At 37.6% G+C, this 21,648-nt stretch overlaps 1 long non-coding RNA gene across 1 annotated transcript in view; it reads right to left on the bottom strand.

The window, feature by feature from the left end:
• Positions 1–1,144: 1,144 nt before the first annotated feature.
• The window catches only part of LOC105465932 (uncharacterized), a 96,976-nt gene continuing 76,472 nt past the window's right edge, over positions 1,145–21,648 (bottom strand). Inside the window, exons 5-6 of the long non-coding RNA XR_977863.2 lie at positions 2,038–2,138; positions 1,145–1,213 (exon numbers count right to left, since the gene is read on the bottom strand). This is a non-coding gene — a long non-coding RNA (uncharacterized lncRNA). The remainder of the gene's footprint in view (positions 1,214–2,037; positions 2,139–21,648) is intronic.

Below are 21,648 nucleotides of genomic sequence, written 5' to 3'. Positions count from 1 at the left end.
ACAGACCCTAGGGCCTACCAGAAGGTGGAGGGTGGAAGGAGGAAGAAGATCAGGAAAAATAACTAAGGGGTACTAGGCTTAATATCTGGGTGATAAACAATCTGTACAACAAATCCCCATGACACAAGTTTACCTATATAATCAACGTGCATGTGTATTCCTGAACTTAAAAGGTAAAAAAAAAATCACGTTGAGCTAATAATTTAATTTAAAAAACTGTTCCCTAAAGATTTAACCAGCTACTGATACACTCAAATTCATTATATAGCCACTATCTAGCCAACACTTTGAAACAAAATGAATATTTAAAAAATAGGAACCACACTCTTCTCACTTCTTTGCCCTTTCAATGAGGGATCCTGAGGGATACTTTCTATCCTCATTTCAAAGACCCTAACTACATAAACAAGAGAAAGAGTTTTACCTATCTAACAGTTAATTCGGTAAAATATATTCAACATTATACACATAGGCTGATTATACTGTATGCAATATTGATTCTTTTTGTGTAATCTTAATATGAGCATACTAAGTAGCTGGGGTTTAGACTGGGCCTTGAAAGAAAAGTGGCAAAAAAGCAAATAGAGAAGATTTTCATTTAGTTAATGAAGGTGACATCTTTATTATTTCTCTTTTCTCTTTTGGATCTTTTAGTATTGTACTAGGAATATAAACAGCTATGAGAGAGCTATACTGTTTAGCTATACTGTTTAGCAATCAAGACTTGATCTCATTTTGAGTAACATTATTTGAGCATAAAAGTAATTATTTTCTTTTAAACGTAGGCTTTTCAAAGATTTTCTCTATACTTTAGTGCGATTTTATTACATCTAAGGATGATGTTTCTCCTCTGCCCCAAGAGAAACAAATTTTCCATTTTATGAAGTCAGCGGGGAGCCAGACTCAATTTATAAAATTTAACTTCACAGGGAACTTTTCCTAAGACTAACTGTTGCCACATGAGGAAGTTACACACTGGTAATCAAAGGCTCACTTGCAGAAACAACCATCTAGCATTAAGATGCCAGTAAAAACTGAAAAAAAGATGAACTGTACTTTCTCTGAAAGAAACAAGGATTCTCGTCTGATTGAGCACCATCTTTACATTTAGGATGATATTCCTCAAAATCAGTGTGAAAGATTACCTTCTGGGGGTCCAGGAAGAACATATTATAACCTTTGTTTCATTTACTTCTCATCACATCCCTTGAATCTACGGAACAACAATGGGAGAATTTTAAATATTTATCTCCTAATGTAAATGGGAATCTTGATGATTAAACCATTGCAGAGGCAAATCAGTTCATCACATTCCTGGGCTATTACCTTTCTGAAAGGTTTAAAGAAAAGACTTTGTATTTTGCCTTGAAAGTAAAAATGTAAGAAGAAAGCAAAATAAAAGGTCTTTTTTTTAATCCTGCAGAATAATTTTCCTATGTCATGAATCTATTTTATAACAAATTACAGAGACTGTTAATTCCATGTTTCCTTAGTTCTAAGGCACGCATTCTTTTAAAATATGTAATATAATTAAAACTGAAGTGCTCATTACAATATGGCATCTTAAGATTGTTGCAGTTGCCATTTCTTTGGCATGAGCAAACATGAAAAGTGGCAACATCAGCCTACTGGGAGAGAACTCCAAAGATAATAACGGGGCGTTCGCTAGAAAAATGCTGCCCATGAATTTGATGACCCTGAGTTAGAAGGTAATTCAGGAAAGTTAGATGCTGGAGGTGAAGAAGCTTCAGAATAGGTTAACTTGTTTATCTCACTTTTACTTTCTTTTTATGCGTGTACAAGAGTGACATACAATAAAAGGCTATAGTTAAGTAGCTATAAGATTTCCTCCAATAAGTATAAAATAAAATTTTTAAGTGATAAGAAAGCATTGTATCAGTTTTATTGGCAGCATATTTTCTTTCTTATTAGTACCTAAAATAATGACTGTACAGTCAACAATACCTTAGATAGATTCAATGAAATGTGATACACCCACTATAACACATATGCTCTAGGTTATAAGAGAAAAACAACCTTGGTCTTCATCTTTTGCTTTTCTTCTGCTCTTTTCAGTGTCAGTATGTGCATGTTAATATAAGCCCCTCATGCTGCTTCTTATGGCTCTTTTTCAAGTACTGGGAAATAAAATAAACAGAATAAGCTATCAGACTCTCCAGTAAAAGGCAGAGATAAATAAATGCTAAAAGCAGGCAATATACATACTTACATAATGCAAGCAATATCAAAAAGAATACCACAAAGTATTTTGAAATGGAGCATAAACCAAGTTTCATAAGTGGAATCTAAGATACAACAGAAAATATGTATTTTACAAGAGATTTGGAAATTATTATCATAGAAGTGAATGTCTGTAGGAAGATAGTGATTGTTGCAGATCTTAAGGGCATAAGAATTGAGTATCTTATAGCTGATGTGAACAACAACCTGCAAATTCTGGCATGCAAGCTTTCATCATGATTTGAGGAAATCATTTCCAATCATTTTCCAGTTCCCAAGCTAAATGTGCTGGGCTTGTCCTCAAGGCACATTTTAAAGGCACTGAGAATACCATTCCAGTCACCAGCCATCTGTCCACACTGGAAACCACCAACATATTTATTGGCTTTGCACACATAAGGTTCCTTCAGTGGCTCTGGTGCTCCTTTGACACATTTGGGACATAGATTCTTGGGCTGGGCTGTGAACACTTGGGCTCTGAGCCTAGTAAACTTAATATTTACCATAGCCAACTAACCATTTCCCACCTTCCTGGTGCACAGCCAAAATGCTGAGCACTGTTCTCGGCTGCTCATATCCTTCTCAGGCTGGGGAAGAAAACTTGACTCTCTTTCTCATTTTTCTCAGTCATTCTCTTTTACTCCAACCCTTCTGGGACACCTATAGTCTCTCTTCAGAAGGTTTGGGCTTTTACCAAAGACTAGAGAATCTCAGATTTACACAGATGCTGAATTATAAAAGGGCCCTGTAGCTGCTTAAAAGGAAAAGAATGCTAAGGAGATATAGGGAAGACACACACCAATTACAAATTATGGTGCCACATTTATGCCAGAATCTCTTACCTTCCGCTGAGCATTTCCTGGCTAATATCAATTAATCACAACAGTAGCCAAGAACAGCACAGTCCTTTTGCAGTAATCGCTTGAAATGTACTTGCTCACAGACCACAAAGCTGCCCAAGTCACTAAAAATACCACTGGACCATTGTGTTTATTATCATAAAAAGTGATAAATCATTCAAATATTCTGAAAATTTTTAAGTTAGGAGATATTTTGTTAGGTATTGTCGAAATGCTAATCTTGTCTTTTTAAATCCTAGAAGTCAGTCTGTACTTTGCATCATTTCACCGCCGTAATCCTGAAGTGAAACAACCATGGCGAAATAGTGCAGTAGAAGGAAGCTGTAGAATGCCAGTTTATGAGTTTGTTTATTCTGCAGAAATTTTACTGCTGCTCAAACTGACTGCTTCTTTAGTGCCTTAAATCAAACAGCATAATCTGTGGACTCAAGATCAGAACAATAAACTTCACTGAATTTACAGGCTCAGGAGAACAGCATTCAATAGGGCCTTTTATTATGACCCTATCCTGACAATGTTTTTCTGACTTTCATTGCTTCAGGAATTCATAGGATAGATGCCAAAGCAGTATGTTGTTTTGAGTGTGAGCCCTACCCCCACTGTTAATCACACCAAATATTGAAGAAAACAACTCAGATAGGAGAGCACTATACAGTAGGGCCTCTAAGGTGGGTGCAGAAAATTGTTCTGCTTCATGTTAACAAACACATTTTGAAAAATGGAGATGTAGAGCCATTTAATCATAATGTTCAGCTTTCTCACTTACAGACCTTGCATATTAGAATTATTACGCATCACTGGGGTGTAGATGGATGACACATACAGGTGAGTTATATAAGGACAGAAACCAGCATAAAGAGGGCAAGAGAGTGCAGTTTAGAGTGGCTTTCCAGATTTTATATAATTTTGTACAAAGGAAACCTTTTAAAATCTAGCTTTAAATTAATTAATCTCACTTTCCATTAATCATTTAATTTAATACACAATCATGTTAATGTTATGTAATTTTATAGCGAACAATAGAAATCGACAGAAGAAATAGGTAAGATAAAAGTAAATACAATTATATTTCTAACGATTTCCACTGGTGTTGGTCACTGGCTTCGTAGTCATGGAAACCCAAGTTTGAGTTTTCCTGATGCTATTAACAATCCGTATGAATCTGAGCAATTTTTGTAAGTTCTCTTGGCGTTATGGGGTTAGTAGTTAGCACAGGTTGTGGGCCCATAGCAAAAGCGGCTATCATAATGGTGATGATGATGATGTTTCAGATTATCATTACCTTTCAGGGATCAGATAAACATGGGAAGGATAGTCAAAGAACAGTCATAACTTCCTCCACTCCACTACCACCAAGGGGTTTCCGACTTGATCTTAAATAACTTTATTGAGAGGGAAACTTTGCCTTCCAACTCTTCTGCTTTGAGAAAAATTACAGGTTGAGATACAGAGTAATTTCTTTGTCCTCTTCTTCATAATCATTTCTATAAAAATTTGCTAAAAATTTAGGATTGTGGAAGTTAAGGCAGGAAGTTGCTGTCTGGGTCTTTAGCCCCTTTGAAATGAAGTTAACACAGGAAGAAGAGAATACTCTAGTAAACCTCAATATCAATTTGCAGATAATTGACATCTCTATTTTACGGACTCTTTCAATCCATAAACACAGTATGTCTTATTTAGATTTTTTGTTAGTTTGTTTCTAGTATCAGCATTTTGTTGTTTACAGCATAAAGGTCCTGGACATTTTTTTTAGGTTTTCAACTAAGTTGTGTTTGTTTTGTTTGGTTGGTTGGTTAATGATTAAATGGTATTCTAATTTCAGTTTCAACAGGTTCATTGCTAGAATATAGAAATAGAGTTGATTTTTGCATGTTGATCTTGTATCCTGAGACTGCTGAACTTATCTAATTAATTCTAAGGGAGTTTGGTTAATTGAATTTTCCACATTCATGCCATCTGCAAACGGGGGCAGTTTCTTTTTTTTTTTTCCTAATCTGTATGCTTTTTTTTTTTCTTGCTTTATTGTGCCGGCCAGAAATTCCAGCATGAATGCTAAATAGCAGTGGTGAGAGCAGACATTCTTTTTTTTTTTTTTTAAGTTCTAGGGTACATGTGCACAACGTGCAGGTTTGTTACATATGTATACATGTGTCGTGTTGGTGTCCTGCACCCATTAACTTATCATTTACATTAGGTGTATCTCCTAATGCTATCCCTTCCCACTCCCCCAACCCCATGACAGGTCCTGGTGTGTGATACTCCCCAACCTGTGTCCAAGTGTTCTCATTGTTCAATTCCCACCTATGAGTAAGAACATGCGGTGTTTGGTTTTCTGTCCTTGTGATAGTTTGGAGAGCAGATATTCTTAGCTTTTTTCTTTTTCTGTTCTTAGGGGAAAAACATTTAGTCATAGTAATTAACTATAATGTTAGCCATCAGTTTTCTTGTAAATATTTGTTATCAAGATCAGAAAATTGACCACTATTTCCAGATTTCTGAGAGTTTTTGTCATGAACGGGTGTTGGATTTTGTCAAATGCTCTTTCTGAATCTGTTGATAAAATCATGTTATTGTTTCTTGGCCTGTTAATATGATTTTATTATTAATTTTACAATATTAAAACAACCTTGACCCCTGTAATAAAGCATACTTGGTCATAGTGTATAATTCTTTTTATATATTGCTAAATTATATTCACTAATGTCTTAGTGAGGATTTCTGCATTATTTTTGAAAGGGATATTGACTGTCGTTTTCTTTGTCTTATTTGGTTTGGTATCATGTTCTCCTGGTTTCATAAAAGATTATTCTCTTTCTGGCAGAGACTCTGTAGAATTGATGTTAATTCTATTTTAAACATCTGGTAAAACACTCTAGTAAAATCATCTAAACCTGGAGATTTCTTTTTGAGGGGTATCTACTTATGAATTTAATTTCCATAATAATTACATGGCTATTTAAATCTATTTAAATTATCCATTTCATAATGAATGCATTGTGGTTGTTTGCGTTTTTAAGGATTGGTCCATTTTTTCAAAGTTGCTAAATTGATGGGTATAAAAATCTTTACAGTATTTCCTTACTATTCTTTCCATTCCTTCAGAAATCTGCAGTAATATTTGCTATTTCATTCTTAATATTAGCATTTTATGTCATCTTTTTTTAGTCATGCTAGAAGTTTGCACATTTTACTGATATTTTCAAAGAAGTAGCTTTTTGTTTCATTGATTTAAAAAAAAATTTCTGTTTTCAATTTTGTTAATTTATAATTTTATCTGTATTATTTTCTTCCTTCTACTTGCTTTAGGTCTACTTTGATTTTTTTTTTTAAGTTTCTTGGGGGACTTAGATTATTGATTTTGGAACTTTATCCTTTTCTAATATAAGCATTTAGTCCTATGAATTTCTCTCTCAGCATTGTTTTAGCTTAATACCACATTAGATGTTGCATTTTCATTTCTATTCAGTCCAATGTATTTTTAAAATTTTCCTTTAAGACTTCTTCCTTGACTCATGGATTATTGTGTAGTATGTTGTTTAGTTTCCAAGTGCTTGGATATTTTCTCACTGTCTTCCTGTAACTGATTTCTAATTTGATTCCATTGTGATAAAAGAAAGCAGTCTCTATGGTTTTAATTCCTTTAAATGTGTCGATGTTTGTTTTATGGCCAAGGATATGTTCTATCTTGGTAATATGCTCTGTGGTAATTTGGAAAAGCTGTGTATTCTTCTGTGGTTGGGTAGAGTGTTCTATAAATGTAATTAGACCCTGTTGGTTGTTGGCAGCATTGAATTGTTCTATATATCTTTGCTGAATTTGTGTCTAGTTGTTTAATCAGTTATTGAGAAGAGATTTTAAAGACTCCAACTATAATTGTAAATTTGCCTATTTCTCCTTTAAGTTATATCACTTTTTGCTTCATATAGTTTGTAGCCTTGATATTAGGTGAATAAACATTAAGGATTGCTATGTCTTCTCAAAAGATTGACCCTTTTATCATTAAATAATATCCCTTTCTATCTCAGACAATTTTCTTTGCTCTGAAGTCTACTTTATCTAATATTAATATTGTTACTCCTGCTTTCAATTAATGTTTGCTTACTATATTGCTTTCACTTACTTATATTGTGATATTTGAAATAAATTTCTTTAAACAACATGCAGTTGGGTCATTTTTTTTTGTTTGCATCCTATTAATCTTTGTCTTATAATTGGTAGACTTAGACCATTTATACTTAGTGTAATTATTCATATGTTATGGCAAAAGCTGTCATTTTAGTTTTTAATAAACCTTTCATGTTAGAACAGTTTTCTATTTGCCAAAAAAGTAAAGATATTATATATACTCCACACCTGTTTCCCCCTATTATTAACATCTTACATTAGTATGATATGTTAGTTATAATTTGTGGATAAATGTTGATATATAATTACATTGGTGAATGTTTACTTAAGTAAAGTCCTTTCTCTTTATTCAGATTTCCTTAGTTTTAATGTTATTCTTCTGTTTTAGGATGCCATCCAGGAACCACACTACACTTAGTTGTTATGTCTCCCTAGGCTCCTCTTGACTGTGTCAGTTTCTCAGACTTTCATTGTTTTTGGTGTCTTTGACAGTTTAAGGAGTACTAGTCAGGTATTTTGTAAAATGTTCCTTAATTTGGCTTTGTCTAACACTTCTCTCAAGATTAGACTGGTGGAGTTAAGAGTCTGGGGAAGGAAGACCACAGAAGTAAGCACCATTCTTATGACATCATATAAGTGGTACTATCAACATAATTTGTCACTTTTAATGTTAACCTTGCTCACCTAGTGAGACAGTGTTTTGCATGCTTCTCAAGTGTAAACTTGTTCTCCCTGCCTTTCATCTACTACTCTTTGGAAGGACATGTGTGTCCCTCATACTGAAGTAGTGAGGAATATGCTCCACTTCCTTGAGGGTGAAATATCTATATAAATTTTTTAAACTCTTCCATATGAGACATTTGTCTCTTCTCCACTCATTTATTTAATCATTATTTACATCAGTATGAATTCATGAATATTTATTTTATACTTTGGTTTATAATTCAACATTGCTTTATTTATGTATTTACTCAGATTACTTTAACTTTGGGCACTGGAAACATTTTCAATTGGTTCTTGTGTTCTTTTGGCATACTCATCATTGTGAGTTCATTGTTGTTGTTGTTTACTCTAGTTGATTTTTGGCTCTGCCTGAATTATTCATCCATCCACACTTTTCTGCATCTGAGGATGATACAAACCAAAGTCAGAGCATAACCACATTTTTCTTATTTCCCCTGAACCTCTCAGGAGGCTATTGTAGATAGTACAACATTTCTGCAGATGCCATGGAAACAAGGATGGAGACTTCACAGCCCAGTGTCTGTCACACTGCTTCCCACGCTGTTCTCAGGTCGCACCTACTATGGGGAATTTTTCAAGGTGGAAATCTCTTATAAAGATCTTGCCCCAACCTCCCAACCTCACCAGATGCTAAGGTTCCCAGAGTCTACTCACATTTCCCTACAACTCCATCTGCTACCCACTCCCAAAACGTTAGATCTTTCAGACCAAGTTTCCCATCTCCACTCTTAGTTCACACCTCCTGTGTGCTGTCTTCCTCCCATCTGATGTCACCTTCCTCTAGAGCATTCATAGGAAAGGGGGCTTGTCATCTCATGTACATTCCAGGGTTTAAATTAAAATGCTGAATGATGGTTGTATAAATCCTCATAATCACAGTAGTAAGCTCTTAACAAGCAGCTAAAAACACTCTAACTACTCTGTTGAATGGTTATGTTTTTCTGGCACCTATACCCCAAAGGTATGACTGTGAGTACACTTGTTCTAGGAACTTGGCCCAGCCGGCAGTGCCTCCACCCTAGCACCTGCATCAGACATCCATCCCCCCAAAAATAGCTGCACAGATGGCCATTTCTCTATCCAACACAAGAATTTCTCTCCTTTGTGTCCCTTTCCTGCAGCTTGGCCATGTACCTTCTACCACCACAGGGCATTGCCTTGATGAGGCTCCATTCCAGTGAAACTGACCTGGGTTGAAATCTCAGCTCAAAACTTCACAGTTGTGTGACCTTAGCCAGGTTCCATTTCCTTCAGAACTTGAGTTTTCTCATCTTCAAAACCAAGTACCTCTGCTTCTGCCGTGATGGTAAATCTCTCTTCTATTCTGCTCTGAAACATCATGATACACAGCTCAGCATGACAGCTTGTTCCACATATTGAATAGCCACTGACTATTTACTCTTCTCTCTCTGCCCTGTGAACAGCAAACCCATCTCTCACCTGTTCCAACTCTTTCTGTACCTCTACTCTTCAATAAGCCACCCCAAACAACATACCATTCCCCAAAAGGCCTTGACACGGGGAGTCAGTTGCTCTTTAAAATATTTTTCCCTCCTGCTGGACAACCTGGAAAAATATAAACCTCCCTCAATCTGTAGTTCGAACATCACATTCACCTACTCACCTTCTCTGAATTACCCACATATTCTTCTCGTGAGAAACTAGTATAGACCCTATGTCTACAAGAACCTCCTTAAAACATGATGCTGAAATTGGGCTTCAATTGATTCCATCACTCAAGTACTGGGCATAGTACCCAATAGTTAGGTTTTCAATCCTTTCTCCTCTCCCTCCTTCCTTTCTTCTGGAGTCTCTAGTGTCTATTGTTGCCATCTTAATGTCCATGAATACCCACTGTTTATCTCCCACTTATAAATGAGAACATGCTTATTTTGTTTTCTGTTTCCATATTAATTCACTTAGGATAATGGCCTCCAGCTGCACCCATGTTGTTGCAAAGGACACAGTTACTTCTTTTTTATGACTGCATAGTGTTCTGTGATAGATATGTACCATATTTTCCTTATCTAATCCACTGCTGAAGGGCACCTAGGTTGATTTCGTATCTTTGTTACTGTGAATAGTGCTACAATAAACATATGAGTTCATGTGTCTTTTTGGTAGAACAATTTATTTTTCTTTGAGTATATACCCAGGAATAGGACTGATGATAGTTCTAAGTTCTTTGAGAAATCTCCAGAATGCTTTCCACAGTTGCTGAACTAATTTACATTCCTACCAACAGTATGTAAGTGTTCCCTTTTATCCACAGCCTTGCCAGCATCTGCTGTTTCTTCACATTTTAATACTAGCCACTCTGACTGATGTGAGATGGTATTTCACTGTGGTTTTGATTTGCATTTCTCTGATGCTTAGTGATGATGAGCATTTTTTCATAGGCTTGCTGCCTATGTGTACGTTTTCTTTTAAGAAGTGTCTATTTCTTTCACCCATTATTAATGGGATTATTTGGATTTTGCTGGTTCAATTGTTTAAGTTTCTTATTGATTCTGGATATTAGACCTTGTCAGATGCGTACTTTGAGAATACTTCTCCCATTCTGTAGATTGTCTGTTTACTCTTTTGATAGTTTCTTTTGCTGTGCAGAAGTTCTTTGGTTTAATTAGGTCTACTTGTCAATTTTTGGTTTTGTTGCAATTGTTTTTGAAGACTTAATCATGAATTCTTTCCCAAGGCTGATGTCCAAAATGGTGTTTGCTAGATTTTCTTATAGAATTCCTGTAGTTTGAGGTATTACATTTAAATCTTTAATCCATCTTGAGTTAATTTCTATATATGGTAAATGGTAGGGGTCTAGTTTCATTCTTCTGCCTATGGCTAACCAGCTGTCTGAGCACTATTTATTGAATACAGAGTCCTTGCCCCCATTGCTTATTTTTGTCAACTTTTCTTGAAGATCAGATGGCTGTAGGTGTTCAGTGTTATTTCTGGGTTTTCTATTCCATTCCATTGGTTAATGTGTCTGTTTTTTTGCCAGTACTATGCTTTTTTGGTTACGGTAGCCTTATAGTATAGTTTGAAGTTGGGTGGTATGATGTCTCTGGCTTTGTTTTTTTTCTTATTGTTTTTTGTTTGTTTGTTTGGTTGGTTGTTTTGTTTTGTGTTCTGCTTAGGATTACTGTGGCTACTTGGGCTCTTTTTTGGTTCTATATGAATTTTAAAATAGTTTTTTTTCTACTTCTGTGAAAAATGACCTTGGTAGTTTAATAGGAATAGCATTGAATCTGTAGATTGCTTAGGGAAGATGGCCATTTTAACAATATTGATTCTTCCAATCCATGAGCATGGAATGTTTTCCCATTTGTTTGTGTCATCTGTGATTTCTTTCAGCAGTGTTCTATAGTCATTTTTGTAGAGATCCTTCACCTCCTTGGTTGGATGTATTCCTAGGCATTTTTTTGTGGCTATTATAAACAGGATTGCATTCTTAATTTGGCTCTCAGCTTGAATGTTATTGGTGTATAGAAATGGTACTAACTTCTGTACATTGATTTTGTATCCTGAAACTTTACAGAAGTCATTTATCACTTCCAAAAACCTTTTGGTAGAACCATTAGGGTTTTCTAGGTATAAAATCATATCATCAGCAGAGATAGTTTAAATGCTTCTTTTCCTATTTGGATGCCTTTTATTTCTTTCTCTTGCCTAATTGCTCTGGTAAGGACTTCCAGTACTATGTTGAGTAGGAGTGGTGAGAGCGGGCATTCTGTTCTTGTTCCAGTTCTCAAAGAGAATGCTTCCAGTTTTTGCTCATTCAATATGATGTTAGTTGTGTGTTTGTCACAGATAGCTCTTATTATTTTGAGGTTAGTTCCTTGGAGGCCTAGTTTTTTAAGGGTTTTTAGCATGAAGAGATGTTGGATTTTACTGAAAACTTTTTCTGTGTCTATTGAAATGATGATATAGTTTTTGTTTCTAATTCTGTTTATGAGGTGAATCCCATTAATTAATTTGCATATGTTGAACCAATCTTGCATCCCAGGAATGAAGATGGCTTGATCATGGTTCATTAACTTTTTGATGTGCTGCTGGATTCAGTTTGCTAGTACTTTGCTGAGGACTTTGGTGTTTCTATGTTCATCAGAGATATTGGCTTGTGTCTTTGCCAGATTTGGGTATCAGGGATCACAGAATGGGTGGCCTCATGGAATTAGTTAAGGAAGTATACCTTCTCCTTGATTTTTTGGAATAGTTTCAGTAGGATTGGTACCAGCTCTTCTTTGTCTGTTAGAATTTGGCTTTTAATCCATCTGGTCTGGGGCTTTTGGGGGTTGGTAGGCTTGTTTTCGTTTTTGTTTTGAGACAGGGACTTACTTTGTTGCCCAGGTTGGAATGCGGGGGCACAAACATGGCTCATTGCAGCCTCAACCTCCCAGGCTCAAGCAGTCCTCCCAACTCAGCGTCCCAAGTAGCTGGGACTACTGATCCATGCCACCAGGGCTGGCTAACTTTTGTGTTTTTTGCATAGACAGGGTTTTGCCATGTGGCCCTGGCTGGTCTCAAACTTCTGAGCTCGAGTTATCTACCTGCCTCGGCCTCCCAAAGTGCTGGAGTAACAGGCATGAGCCACTGTGCCTGACCAGGCATTTTATTACTGATTTAATTTTGGGACTCAGTGTTGGACTGTTCAGGGTTTCCATTTCTTCCTGCTTCAATCTTGAGAGATTATTTCCAGTAATTTATCCATTTCCTCTAGATTTTCGTGATCTGAGAGTATGGTTGGTATGATTTCAATTTTTTAAAATTTATTGGGACTTTGACTTCCTTTATGGCCGAACATTTTGGAATTTGTTCCATGTACAGATGAGAAGAATATATATTCTGTGTTTGATGGGTGGAGTCTTCGGTAAATGTCTATTAGGTCCAATTGATCAAGTGTCACATTTAAATGCAGAATTTCTCTGTTAGTTTTCTCCCCCTATGATCCGTCTAATGCTGTCAGTGGGGTGTTGAAGTCCCTGACTATTATTGTCTGGTGGTCTGAGTCTTTTCATAGGTCTAGTAGTAATTGTTTTATGAATCTGGGTGCTTCATTGTTGGGTGCATATATATTTAGAATAGTAAAGCCTTTTTGTTTAACTGAACCCTTTATTATTATGGAATGCCCTCCTTTGTCCTTTTTCACTGTTGTTGGCTTAAAGACTGTTTTACGTGACACAAGAATAGCAAACCCTGCATTTTTATGTGTTCCATTTGCATGACAGGCCTTGCTCTAACCCTTTACTTTGAACCTATAGGTGTTGTTATATGTAAGGTGAGTCTCTTGAAGACAGTAGATGGATGGGTCTTGTTTTTCTATCTAACTTGCCATTCAGTGACTATTAAGTGGGGAAATGTAGACCATTTACGGTAAAGGTTAATATTTTTTTTGTGAGGTTTCTGTTTATGTCTTCTCTCATTTCCTGGATTGCTTTAGAAATTTCTTTGTGCTGATTCCCAATCTTGTCTTAGATCTCATCAAACCTACTTGCAGTCTGACATGGTTGGGCACTGTGTCCCCACCCAAATCTCATCTGTAGCCCCACCCAAATCTCATCCCATAATTCCCACGTTTTGGGAGGGGCCTGGTAAGAGATGATTGAATCACGAGGGTGGGTCTTTCCCATGAATGGATCTCACAAAATCTGATGGTTTTAAAAACAGTAGTTTCTCTGCACAAGCTCTCTTTGCCTGCTCCCATCCACATAAGATGTGACTTGCTTCTACTTGCCTTCTGCCATGATTGTGAGGCCTCCCCAACCATGTGGAACTGTAAGTCCATTAAACACCTTTCTTTTGTAAATTGCCAAGTCTCAGGTATGTCTTTATCAGCAGCATAAAAAAGGACTACTAGAGTATATTGGTACCAGGAGTGGGGTGTTGCTGAAAAGATAACCGAAAATGAGGAAGTGACTTTGGAGCTGGCTAACAGGCAGAGGTTGGAACAGTTTGGAGGGCTTGGAAAAAGACAGGAAAATGTGGGAAAGTTTGGAACTTCCCAGAGACATGTTGAATGGCTTTCACAAAAATGCTGATGGCAATATGGACAATAAAGTCCAGGCTGATGTGGTCTCAAGTGGAGATGAGGAACTTTTTGGGAACTGGAGCAAAGGTGACTCTTGTTATGTTTTAGCAAAGCATTGGTGGCATTTGGCCTCTGCTCTAGAGATTTGTGGAACTTTGAACTTGAGAGATAGGATTTAGGGTATCTGGTGGAAGAAATTTCTAAGCAGCAAAGCATTCAAGAGGTGACTTCAGTGCTGTTAAAGGCATTCAGTTTCAAAAGGGAAACAGTGTAAAAAAAAAAATTGAGAGATGCATTAACATTTGGAAAATTCACAGCCTGAGAATGCAACAGAAAAGAAAATCCCATTTTTTAGGAAATATTCAAGCCAGCTGCAGAAACTAAAGAGAAGTCCAATGTTAAGCACCAAGACAACGGGGAAAATGTCTCCAGGGCATGTCAGAGACCTTTGCATAAGCCCCTCCCATCACAGGCCCAGAGGCCTAGGAGAAACAAGTGGTTTTGTGGGCCAGACTCAGGGTCCCCATGCTGTGTGCAGCCTAGGGACTTGGTGCCCTGTGTCCCAGCTGCTCCAGCTGTGACTGAAAGGAGCCATTGTAGAGCTCAAACCATGGCTTCAGAAGGTGCAACCCTCAAGCCTTGCCATCTTCCATGTGGTGTTGAGCCTGTGAGTGTATAGAAGTCAAGAATTGAGGTTTGGGAACCTCCACCTAGATTTCAGAAGATGTATGGAAATGCCTGGATGCCCAGGCAGAAGTTTGCTATAGGGGCAGGGTTGTCATGGAGAACCTCTGTTAGGGCAGTGCAGAAGGGAATTGAGGGGTGGGAGTCCCCACACAGAGTCCCTACTGGGCCACTGCCTAGTGGAGTTGTAAGAAGAGGGCCACTGTCCTCCAGACCCCAGAATGGTAGATCTACTGACTGCTTGCACCATGTGCCTGGAAAAGCCAACACCAGCCCCTGAAAGCAGCTGGGAGAGAGGCTGTACCCTGCAAAGCCACAGGGGTGGAGCTGCCTAAGACTATAGGAACCTATCTCTTGCATCAGCATGAGCTGAATGTTAGACATGGAGTCACAGAACATCATTTAGGGGCTTTAAAATTTGACACACCCACTGGATTTTGGACTTGCATGGGGCCTGTAACCCCTTTGTTTTGGCCAAGTTCTCCCATTTGGAATGGGTGTATTTACCCAATGCGTGTACCCACATTGTATCTAGAAAGTAATTAACTCACTTTTGATTTTACAGGCTCGTAGGTGGAAGGGTCTTGCCTTGTCTCAAATGAGACTTTGCACTGTGGACTTTTCAGTTAATGCTTAAATTAGCTGAGACTTTGGGGGACTGTTGGGGAGGCATGATTGGTTTTGAAATGTGAAGATATGAGATTTGGATGGGCCAGGGGCCGATGATATGGCTTAGCTCTGTGTCCCCACCCAAATCTCACCTTTAGCTCTCATAATTCCCACGTGTTATGGGAGGGACCCAGTGGGAGATGACTGAATCTGGGAATGAGTCTTTCTTGTGCTATTCTTGTGACAGTGAGTGGATCTCACAAGATCTGATGGTTTTACAAATGGGAGGTTCTCTGCACAAGCTCTCTCTTTGCCAAGCTCTCTCTCTTCTTCACCATCATCCATGTAAGATGTGACTTACTTCTCCTTGCCTTCCACCATGATTGTGAGGCCTCCTCAGCCATGTGGAACTGTAAGTTCATTAAACTTCTTTCTTTTGTAAATTGCCCAATCTGGGATATGTCTTTATCAGCAGCATGAAAATGGACTAATACACAGTTCATGTTTTGAATTCTTCATCTTTCATTTCTGAGTTTCCATTTTCGTGAGGGACCACTGCTGGAGAGTTAGTGTTATCCTTTCGTGGTGGTACTACATTTAGATTTTTCATGTTGCCAGAATTCTTACTCTGGTTCTATCTCATCGGGAGATGTTAGCATTTTCAATTTTTGTAATTATTTTCATGCAGGTAGGAATTTTTTCCTTTTCTCTCTTTCCCTATAGTATTGTTTTCTTCTTTCCATTTCCCTTTCTCCCTATGTAGTGTAAATATAGTGAATGCTGAGTAGGGTCTTCTGGGTTTGTTTCTATACCCCATACATGTTTGTTGGCAGGTTTTATATTGGGCTATGAAATCTGACCTACAATCAGTAGACAGTGCCATGCTGTACCACACTCTATGCAGAGGAAGAGTGGAGAGGGTCAGGCTGCTGGTCCAGACAATTGGGTGTTCCAAATGTCTGGATTTCTGCCTGTGGGTAGAGAGGAAAGGGCCCCACTGCACCATTATCTATGTCCATGAAGAGTGGGAATGCCCAGGGTGCTGGTCTAGAAAATCGAATGCTCTGAATGCCTCAAATTCCGCCTGGAGGTGGAGCAGAGAGGAACCTGCTGCACCACAATCTCAGGGAAGCAGGCTGGGGCACCCAGAATGACTAATGCAGATCTATTCCAAGTCACTAAGCTGGTCCTGGCTCCCAGTCTTGTCATCCAGGAGCAACTGCTGCTGTAGTAACTTTTCTCCTGCCCCAGGCCTACAACAGGGAATAACACAATTCCAGTGCCTACTACTAAGGCATTTTCCACAGTTCTGGCTGAATCATGGGGAAGGGGCTTTCCTATGCTGTTCTTGTGATAGTGAATGGGTCTCACGAGATCTGCCCCACACTAGAGCAAGTGCTCCAATCTCTGGCCGCAAACTAAAATGACTACACAGCCATGCTGCCAGGTCACCAAAGAATGACTAACTTTGTATGCTCCTGGGTTAAAAATGGCACCCTGCTCAGCATCCCAGGTCTGGGGAAATGCCTGCAGCTTTTCCCAGTGTTTCTCTTTCACAGCATTTCTAAGGCTCTCCCCGAGTTAGCTCCATGGCTTGGGAGAAACAAAGTGCTCTCCCTTAGCCTGGATTGCTTGGATCCCCAGAGGAAAGGTGAGTCACAGAGGGAGGCTCATCTGCCTCTTTTACACGCTGGAGCTTCACTCACTTTTATCAACTGGATGCCGTCACAGGGACTTTTTGCCCATGTTCTCCTCCCCAGGACCTCGTGCGTCCTTCACAATTCCAGTGGATTCCCATTTTCCTTCTTGCATTAAAGCTCACAGAGTTGACCTTTATACATTATATCGTTATTTCCAAATGGCTGAGGCACCAAAAAGCCTCTAATTTGCCATTTTGGAAAAAAAATCTTGCTATATTTTAAATAGATAAAACAATCTTTGTAAGAAATAGAAACAGAAATTGGCAAAATTACCATCATTGTAGGAAACATTATATATTCCCTCAGCTTTTGAGAGAAGAGAGAAAAAAAAAATAAGAATATGGATTTCATTAAATAACTAAAAATTCAAATAAAATTATATATACAGATATATATCTTATACAGTAGTCCCCCCCTTATCTACAGTTTTGTTTTTCATGGTTTTAGATACCTGTGGTCAACCATGGTATAAAAATATTAAATGAAAAAATTCTGTCCTGCCTGAGATATGAGTTATCCCTTTTACTCAGCCTATCCATGCTGTAGATGTCTCCTGTCCGTTAGTTACTTAACCCTCTCAGCCATCAGATTGACTGTTGTGGTATTGAAACACTTGTGTTCAAGTTCAATAGTAACCAAATGCTCCCACATAATGTTGACGTCATTCACCTCACTGAACCTCATCATGTAGGCAGTATAATTTCTCACATCATGGGAAGAAGGGAAAGGCATAGTACAATTGGATCTTTTGTGTGTGTGTGTGAGAGACCACATTCATGTAATTTTATTACTTTATATTGTATAATTATTACTTTTCATTTTTAATTGTTGTTAATTTCTGTGTCTAATTTAAAAATTTAACTTTATTATAGGTAGGTATGCTATAGATTTAAAAAGTGTATGTAGGATTCAGTACCACCTAAAGTTTCAGGCATCCACTAGGAGTCTTAGAACAGATCCTTCACAGATAAGGAGGGACCACTGCATACATATATGTTGCATCTGTATATTGTGTATACATATATATACACACACGGTCATGTGTTGTCAGCTAATGATAGGAAACATTCTGAGAAATGCATCTTTAGGCAATTATATGCACAAACATCATAATGTGTACTTAAACCTAGCCTACTACACACCTAGGATATATGGGATAGCATGTTGCTCTTAGGCTACAAACCTAGATAGTTATGTTACTGTACTGAATACTGTAGGCAATTGTAACACAATGGTAAGTATTTATACATCTAAACATGGAAAAGACACAACAAAAATTCAGTATTATGCTTTTATGGGGCTTCTGCAACATATGCAATCCATTGATCAACATGTTCTTATGCAGTACATGACTACAGAGCATTTCTTTTCTTAAATATTTTTATTGCTAATTTTTATGGGTGCCAAGTAAGTGTATATATTTATAGAGTACATGAGACATTTTGACACAGGCATGCAATGTGAAATAATTACATCATAAAGAATGGGGTATCCATTCCCTCAGGCATTTATCCTTTTATTACAAACAATTCAATTACACTCTTTTAGTTATTTTTAAATGTACAAGTACGTTATTATTGACTATAGTCACTCACTTAATCTGCACTATAGACCAAAGGGATCTAATAGGTTGTATTCATTCTTTCTATTTTTTTGTACCCATTGACCGTCCCCACCTCTGCCCTGGCCCAGCCTCCCATTACCCTTCCCAGACTGTGGTAACCATGCTTTTACCATGTTCATGAGTTCAATTGCTTTGATTTTTCTATCCCACAAGTAAGCAAGAACATGCAATATTTGTCTTTCTGTGCCTGACTTATTTCACTTAACATAACCATCTCCAGCTCTATACATGTTGTTGCAAGTAACAGAATCTCATTCCTATGGCTGAGTAGTACTGCACTGTGTATATGTATGACATTTTCTTTTTCTTTTTAAGTTCTAGGGTACACATACACAACGTACAGATTTGATACACAGAAATACATGTATACATGTGCCATGTGGGTTTGCTGCACCCATCAACTCGTCATTCATATTAGATATTTCTCCTAGTGCTATCCCTCACCCAGCCCCCCAACCCCCGACAGGCCCTGGTGTGTGATGTTCCCTGCCCTGTGTCCAAGTGATCTCATTGTTCAATTCCCACCTATAAGTGAGAACATGCAGTGTTTGGTTTTCTGTCCTCATGATAGTTTGCTGCAAATGATGGTTTCCAGCTTCATCCATGTCTGTGCAAGGGACATGAAGTCATCCTTTTTTATGGCTGCATACTATTCCATTGTGTATATGTGCCACATTTTCTTAATCCAGTCTATCATTGATGGACATTCGGGTTGGTTCCAAGTCTTTCCTATTGTGAATAGTGCTGCAATAAACATACGTGTGCATGTGTCTTTATAGCAGCATGATTTATAATCCTTTGGGTATATACCCAGTAATGGGATGGCCGGGTCAAATGGTATTTCTAGTTCTAGACCCTTTAGGAATCGCCACATCGTTTTCCACAATGGTTGAACTAGTTTACAGTCCCACCAACAGTGTAAAAATGTTCCTACTTCTCCTCATCCTCTCCAGCACCTGCTGTTTCCTGACTTTTTAATGATTGCCATTCTAACTGGTGTGAGATGGTATCTCATTGTGGTTTTGATTTGCATTTCTCTGATGACCAGTGATGATGAGCATTTTTTCATGTGTCTGTTGGCTGCATAGATGTCTTTTTTTGAGAAGTGTCTGTTCATATCCTTTGCCCACTTTTTGATGGGATTGTTTTTTTCTTGTAAATTTGTTTGAGTTATTTGTAGATTCTGGCTATTAGCCCTTTGTCAGATAGGTAGATTGCAAAAATTTTCTCCCATTCTGTAGGTTGCCTGTTCACTCTGGTGGTAGTTTCTTTTGCTGTGCAGAAGCTCTTTAGTTTAATTAGATTCCATTTGTCTATTTTGGCTTTTGTTGTCATTGCTTTTGGTGTTTTAGTCATGAAGCCCTTGTCTGCCCATGCCTATGTCCTGAATGGTATTGCCTAAGTTTTCTTTGAGGGTTTTTATGGTTTTAGGTCTAACATTTAAGTCTTTAATCCATCTTGAATTATTTTTGTATAAGGTGTAAGGAAGGGATCCAGTTTCAACTTTCTACATATGGTTAGCCAGTTTTCCCATCACCATTTATTATATAGGGAATCCTTTCCCCATTTCTTGTTTTTGTCAGATTTGTCAAAGATCAGATGGTTGTAGATGTGTGGTGTTATTTCTGAGGCCTCTGTTCTGTTCTATATATCTATTTTGTATGTACCACATTTTCTTTATCCCTGTATCTGTTGATGGACACTTTAGATTGCTTCCAAATCTTGGCTATTATGAACAATGCTACAACAAATATGGGAGTGCAAGCATCTCTTCAATATACTGATTTCCTTTCTTTAGGGTAAATAGCCAGCAGTTGGATTCCTGGATCATACAGTAGTTCTATTTTTAGCTTTTTGAGGAACCTCCAAACTGTTCTCTATGATGGCTGTACTACTTTACATTCCCACTAACAGTGCGCAAGAGGTTCCTTTTCTCCACATGCTCTCCAGCATTTTTTATGGCCTGTCTTTTGAACATAAACCATTTTAACTGAGGTGAGATGGCATCCCATTGTAGTTTTGATTTGCATTTCTCTGATAATGCTGTTGAGCACCTTTTAATATGCCTGTTTGCCATTTGTTTTTTCTTTTGAGAAATATCTGTTTAAACATTTTGCTCATTTTTGACTGATTAGTTTTTTTCCTGTAGAGTTATTTATCTCTTGTTAGATGGGTAGTTTGCAAGTATTTTCTCTCATTCTGTGGACTGTCTCTTCATTTTGTTCATTGTTTCCTTTGTTGTGCAGAAGTTTTTCCAACTTGATGTGATCCCATTTGTCCATTTTTGTTTTGGTTGCCTGTGCTTGTGGGGTATTGCTCAATAAATTTTTGCCCATATCAATGTCCTGGAGATCTTCCCCAAGGTTTTCTTGTAGTAGTTTCACAGTTTAAGATCTCATCTTTAATTCAGTTTGATGTGATTTTTGTATACAGTGACAGATAGGGGTCTAATTTCATTCTTCTACATATGAATATGCAATTTTCCCAGCGCTTTTTCTTGAGGAGACTGTCCTCACTGCAATGTATGTTCTTGCACTGTTGTCAAAAATGAGTTCACTGTAGGTGTGTGGGTTTAGTTCTAGGTTCTCTATTCTGTTTCATTGGTCTATGTTTCTGTTTTTATGCCATTACCATGCTGTTTTGGTTACTACATCTCTGTGGTGTAATTTGAAGTTAGGTAATGTGATTCCTCCAGTTTTATGTTTTTTGCTTTGGATAGCTTTGGCTCTTCTGGGTCTTTTGTGGTTTATATAAATTTTAGAATTGTTTTTTCTATTTCTATGAAGATATCATTGGCATTTTGATAGGAATTGTATTGAATCTGTAGATGGCTTTGGGTAATATGAACATTTTAACATTATTGATCTTCCAATCCATGAGCATAAAATATTTTTCCATTTTTTGGTTTTCTCTGCACTTTCCTTTGTCAGTGCTTTATAGCTTTCATTATAGAGATCTTTCACGTCTTTGGTTAAGTTAATTCCAAGATGTTTAATTTTATTTGTGGTTACTGCAGATGGAATTACCTTTTTTATT

Source organism: Macaca nemestrina, chromosome 9 (genome assembly GCF_043159975.1).
Source record: "Macaca nemestrina isolate mMacNem1 chromosome 9, mMacNem.hap1, whole genome shotgun sequence".
Classification (NCBI taxonomy): Eukaryota; Metazoa; Chordata; class Mammalia; order Primates; family Cercopithecidae; genus Macaca; species Macaca nemestrina.
Note: the sequence above shows the minus strand (reverse complement) of the source record. Positions and strands in the feature narration are given on the sequence as shown.